Here is a 6,997-nt window from a genome sequence, read left to right on the forward strand (position 1 = left end):
AGTTTTTTTTAAATTGTTTTTCTTTTCTTTTAGGTTCATTTGTTAATAGTTGTGAGTTTGTTGTCATTTTATTGTTCATATTTTTGATCTTCTTTTTTTAGATAAATCCCTTTAATGTTTCATATAAAAATAAGGGCTTGGTGATAAAGAACTCCTTTAACTTGACCTTACCTGGGAAGCATTTTATCTGCCCTTGCATTCTAAATGAAAGCTTTGCTGAATAGAGTAATCTTGGATGTATGTCCTTGCCTTTCATGACTTGGAATACTTCTTTCCACCTCCTTCTTGCCTGCAAGGTTTCTTTTGAGAAATCAACTGATAACCTTATGGGAACTCCTTTGTAGGTAACTGTCTCCTTTTCTCTTGCAGCTTTTAGGATTTTCTCTTTATATTTAATCTCGGGTAACTTAATGATGATGTGCCTTGGTGTGTTCCTCTTTGGGTCCAACTTCTTTGGGACTCTCTGGACTTCCTGAAAGTCGATTTCCTTTGCCAGATTGGGGACGTTTTTCTTCATCATTTGTTCAAATAAGTTTTCAATTTCTTGCTGTTTTTTTCTCCTTCTTGCACCCCTATAATTTGGATATTGGAATATTTTAGGTTGTCCCAGAGAATCCTCAGCCTCTCTTTATTTTTTGGGATTTATGTTTCTTCATTCTGAAACAATTGGATGGTTATTTCTTCCTTTTGTTCCAAATTGTCAATTTGAGTCTTGGTTTCCTTTCTGTCACTGTTGGTTCCCTGAATATTTTGCTTTATTTCACTTTGGGTATCTTTCACTTGTTCTTTCATTTTTCGACCAAGCTCAATCAGTTCTGTGAGCATGTTGATTACCTTTAAATTCTCCATCAAATAGGTTGGCAATCTCCTCATAGCTTAGTTCTGAGGTTTTGCTGTTTTCTTTCATTTGGGCCATGTTTCTTTGACTTGGCACGCTTGAGAAGCATGGTGGTGTGCGTGTAAATAACCTAAACTCGTGGTGCAGTGTAGTAGTGTTAAAACAGACTCATGCACCAGGTGGCCTGGGAGTGCAGTGAAGATGGGGGTGGGAGGGAAGAGTCACCTGGAGGGTTGCCTTGGCTACATCGTAAAGAATGACTGGGAGTTAGAAGTTTACCAGGTAAACAAGTAATTCAAAATGAACCAGGTTAAAAAATTGGATAAAAGCAATCCAAAAAGTAGAAACAGCACAGAAATTAGTTAAATAAAATAGCCAGATATCTGAAAGATAGATTCTGATCATTGATTGCCATTAAAAAGGTATCACCAGGGACTAGTCCAGTTCAAAATAGGTAGAATTACTTCCAGACAGAAGTAGTTTCCACTTCCACGCCTGATAAGGGGCAGGGTGTTAGGTATTCACCAGGGCAGGGCAACCCTCCATGCTGCACTGCCTGGGGCGAGAAGGGGCCAGAGAGGGAACAATGCAGCTTGCCTGCTCCTCTCTAACACACTTTGCTGACAGACTCTTGTGTTAGACTGGAAGTATCTCTCACTGCAGCAAACCCAGCCTTAGCCTGCAGTCAGCTCTGAAAACTAGCCCACAGCCTCAGTTTTCCCCTTAAGTCAGTCCTTCCTGCACAGCTCTGCTGAGCTGGGCAGTCAGCCCCACCCCTCAGCCACCTTGCCTGAATTTTTTGTTTTTCTGAGTCGGACCCACATGATCTGCCTTACCAGTCTGGTTGTTCTGGTTGTTTTTTTCTGTAATTCCTTGGTTGTCAGAGTTCCATGCAGTTTGATTTTCTGGCGATTTTGGTTGTTTATTGATTTTAGATTGGTTTTTACCCTCCTTTTGGTTGTATGAGGAAGTGAAGTGTTTCTACCTACGCCTCCATCATGGCCAGAACCTTTTATTTTTAAAGAAGATTACCACATTCAAATATTTGTATTGCTATCAATGAACCAGGTATATCTGTTTTCCACTTTAAGTATGATGGGGGAAGGCACCTAATTCTGGACCAAGCCATGGTATAATTTACCTATGTTACTCATTTCCTTGATGCTAAATCCTTTCTGCTTATATTTTATTGAAATGGATTCTACTGCCACCCAATCCTCACTCTCTACTGTTTGCCTTTTTGCAAGTTAACTAACTTCTCCATGCCTCATTTTCCTCATCTGTAAAAAGTTGTGGCATTAGTATCTATGATATGAGGTTTTTGTGAGGGTCCAGTAAGTGAATATACAAACCACAAAGCACAGAGCACTTGAAGGACTGCCTGGTAAACCTTCCAGGGTGTGAACTATTATGGTTAATGCTCATGGTGCTATGCGTGGGTGTCAAGAGAAAGGTGATGCATCAAATTCTCCCCAACACTCTCATCTTCAAGGTGCAACATTAAGAAAAATAGGTACATTTTAGGCTCTGTATAATCAAGGCAAGGATTTCCAGATCGTATTTTGTTACTTGGTCAAAATTCTATTTTGCTTTCTTTTTGATATTTAAAACAAATTTATCGATAATCTCCAGGTCCATCCATGCTTTGAAACGGTAAAATTTACTTTCTTTTTATGGCTGCATAGTATTCCATTGTGTAAATGACCCATAGTTGTTTCACCTACTTATCTACTAATGAACACTTGGGTTGCTTCTATATCTGGGCAATTATAAATAATGCTGCAATGAAATAGGGGTGCTTATATTTTGAGTTAGTGTTTTGGGTTTCTTTGGCTAAATTCCTAGAAGTGAAATCACTGGGTCATAAGACAGTCACATTTTTAACTTTTTAAAGAACCTCTGCATTGTTTTCCATAATGGAAATATGATATAAAACAATGAGGATGGCAGAAATATGTAGAAAGCCAAATTAAAGGTTATGCAATATAAAAATACTAAATTAAACACTTGCCAGGTCATTATGCTTCAGTGTATACTAAATAATTAAGGTAAAATTAGAGTTTTACAAGTTTGAAGACATTTAAATGCATTATTTTTATGGTGCTCTCAATTTCCATGTTAGCAAAGAGATTAGCGGCAAATGTTTAGACAATTCAAGCCTTTTCTCTTTGATGAGTTTTTACTTAGTTTAGCTCATAAAAGATATTTGAAAGGTCTAAAAAATGGAGTTATTTATTGTTCCCTAAAATGTGAGAATGAAAAGAAACTTTAAAATATGATTTAAACAATAAATATGAAAATAATGAATAGATTTAAATTCATAGCATGCTTAAATGCAGAATAGCATATGTGAATTTTAACTAAGAGGGTACACATTCATTAAAATTCTTTAAGACTCCAGTAATATTCACTTAATTGGCTTTAAATGCAGTTCCATAAGGACTGAAAAAATAAAAAATAATTTATAATGTTTTAATTATTCCCACCCCACCCCCGCCATACTGGGATACAAATCAACCAAGTCCTGGTCCCTGATGTCAGGAACCTTAGAATTAGAAACCAAATTTATACTGGATTTCTCAGGGATTAATCTCTTAATCTGATACTCCCAGTGTTTTTTAAAAATAATTTTATTGACTTTATTAGGGTAATGTTGGTTAATAAAATTATGAAGGTTTCAAGTGCACAATTTTATAATACTTCATCTGTTTATTGTACTGTGTTCATCACCCCACATCGAGTCTCCTTCCGTCAAAATTTATCTTCCCTTTAATGTGCTTCTCCCTTCCCTTTCCCTTTGGCAATCATGATGCTATTGTCTATGTCTGTGAGTTATATATTTTTTGTTTAATCCATTCATATTTTTCACCCAGCACCCAACCACCCTCCCCTCTGACAGCTATCAGTCTGTTCTCTGTACCAATAGTCAGTTTTTATATTGTTTGTTGATTTATTTTGTTATTACATTCCATGTATAAGTGAAATCATATGGTATTTGTTTTTCTCTGACTGCCTTATTTCATTTAGTGTAATACTCTGCAGGCCTATTCATGGTGCCCCACAAGGTAAGATTTCTACCTTTTAATGGCTGAGTAGAATTCTATTGTGTAAATGTACCATATTTTTTGTCCACTCATCTACTGATGGGCGTTTGGGCTGCCTCTAAATCTTGGTGATTGTAAATAATACGGCAATGAACATAGAGGTTCATATATTCTTTTGAATCAGTGTTTCAGTTTTTTTCTGATACATGAGTATTCCCAGAAGTGGAGTCATTGGGTCATAAGGCAGTACCACTTTTAATTTTTTGAGGAAGCTCCTTAAGGTTTTCCACAGTGGCTGAATCAATTTGCATTTCCATCAGTGGTACACAAGATTTCCTTTTCTCGACATCCTCGCCAGCACTTGTTTGTTGATTTATTGATGATAGCCATACTGAGAGGTATGAGGTGTTATCGCCTCCTATTTTTTCTTTGTATTTCTCTGATGATTAGTGGCATTGAACATCTTCTAATGTCTATTGGCCATCTGTATGTCCTCTTTGCAGAAGTATCCAGGTATTTTGCTCATTTAAAAAATGGATTTTTTGGTGGTGAGTTGAATAAGTTTCTTATGAATTTTATTTATTAACCCCTTCTCAGATGTATCATTAGTGAATATATTCTCCCATTTAGTGGATCATCTTTTAACATGTTGATGATTTCCTTTGCTGAGTAAAAGCTTTTTAGGTCAATGTAGTCTCATTTTAAAATTTTTAAATTTTGTTTCCCTTGCCTCAAAACACATATCAGGCAAAAATATTGTTATACCCTGGCTGGTGTGGCTCATTGGGTTGGGTGTTGTCTCATGAACAGAAAAGTTGCTGGTTCAATTCCCAGTCAGGGCAAATGCCAGGACCGTGGGCCAGGCCCTTGGTTGGGGGCATGTTAGAGGAAACCAATCAGTGTTTCTCTTGCACATCAATGTTTTTCTTCCTCTTTTCCCACCTCCCTTCCTCTCTTTAAAAATAAATAAAATCTTAAAAGAAAAGAAAAAATATTGCTACAAGAAATGTCTGAGATATTACTGCGTCTGTTTTCTTAGGATTTTTATGATATCAAGTCTTACATTTAAGTGTTTAATCCACTTGCAGTTTATTCTTTCATATAGGATAAGAAGGTGGCCTAGTTTCACTTTTTTGCCTATGTCTGTCCAATTTTCGCAACGCCATTTATTGAAGAGAATATGTGTACCCCATTGCATGTGCTTGTATCCTTTGTCAAATATTCATTGATGTTAATTGACCATAAAGGCTTGGGTTTATTTATGGGTTCACTATTATTTTATTGATGTTTATAACTATTTTTAGGCCAGTACCTAGCTGTTTTGATTGTTATGGTCTTGTAGTGTACTTAGATGTCAGTGAATATGATTCTTTCAAGTTTGTTTTTCTTTCTCAAGTTTACTGTGGTTATTTGGGGGCTTTTGTGGTACTACATAAATTTTCGGAGTATTTTGTTTTAGTTCTATGAAATACACCATTGGTATCTTGATAGGAATTATGTTGAAGTCTGTAGATTGCTTTGGGTAGTATGGACATTTTAATGAAGTTAGTTCTTCCTGTCCGTGAATGTGGTTTATGCTTTCACTTATTTGAACCTCCCTCAGATTCTTTATTCAGTTTCATAATTTTGTGAGTACAGGTCTTTTATATCCTTAATTAAATTTATTTTTAAGTATTTTATTATTTTTGTTTTGATAAAATTATACATGGGATTTTTTTGGGGCGTTTCTGTTTCTGAGAGATCATTACTGATGTGTTTAGGCAGCCAATTTCTGAACATTTGTTTTATGTTCTGCTACTTTACTGAATTCATTTTCAGTTTTATTCAGTTTTCTTTGTGCAATCTTTAGGGTTCTCTATATTCAATATCATGTCGTCTGCAAATAATGAGATCATACTTCTTTTCCAATTTGAATGCCTTTTTATACTGGCTTTTATTCTGATTGCTGTGACTAGGACTTCTGGTAATATGTTGAATAAGAGGGATGAAAGTGGACATCCCTGTTCTGTATTTAATCTTAAGGGAAATAATTTTAGATTTTGCTTGTTGAGTACGATGTTTGCTGTGGGTTTGTCATATATGGCCTTTACTTTGTTGAGCTATGTTATCTTTATTCCCACTTTGCTGAGAGTGTTTATCATGAATGGGTGCTGGATTTTATCAAAGATTTTTTCTGCATCTATTGAAACAATCACATGATTTTATCCTTTATTTTATTTATGTGGTGTTTCACATTTATTGTTTGCAGATATTGTACCAACCTTGCATCCCCCAAATAATTCTCACTTGATCATGGTGTAAGGTTTTTTTTGAGAGTGACATAAATAAATGCCACAAACATTTATTTGGTATCAAAATGAATTGCAATTCTGGGAGCACAGATTAAGGTATAAACCCAAATAATGTTCTGATGATAAGGTGAGGGCAAGGGATTTTTGAGAAGAGGAAGGAAATAATTACATGAATGGAACAAAGAAAATTTTATTGGTGATAACAAGCTATACATGACTGGTTACTTAGTTGATCTTCAGAAAGATAATCCATAATCATCAGTCCTTCAGGTCAGGATGTCTTCTTTCAGCTCAGTTTTGCAAACAATTGTTTGTAAGACAAAGATGATTTGGACCATTCTGAAGTTTTCTTTCCAAGTTCAAATATTCCAGAACTTCAAGGAGCAGGGCATGCAAGACAATTCCTCTGGAATGGCTGCTCTGTCTCTATGTTAAAATGAGTCCATTTATGTAAACTTTCTACACCTTCTGGATGACTGGTTCCAATTTATGAGAATTTTATGTTTTTTCTCCACCATCTGTACTAGTTACCATTTATCAAGCTCATCCTATGCATTGCCCCAGGAAATTTACATATCTCATTCAATCCAATGAGGTAGAAATTATTGTATGTTTTCCTTTAATAATGTGGAATTCAAGCCTCAGAGAGTTTGAATAACTGACACAATTTCACACGGCCGAGAAGAGGCCAAGAAAAAATACCTACACAGGCTTGCTGAGTGCAGAGCAGGTGTGCTTTGTTTTTAATGTATCGTTGGGTCTGGTTTGCTAATATTTTGTAGAGTATTTGAGCATCTATGTTTATCAGAGATATTGGCCTATAA

Source organism: Artibeus jamaicensis, unplaced genomic scaffold (assembly GCF_021234435.1).
Source record: "Artibeus jamaicensis isolate MK-2021 breed Jamaican fruit bat unplaced genomic scaffold, CSHL_Jam_final scaffold_1964, whole genome shotgun sequence".
Classification (NCBI taxonomy): domain Eukaryota; kingdom Metazoa; phylum Chordata; class Mammalia; order Chiroptera; family Phyllostomidae; genus Artibeus; species Artibeus jamaicensis.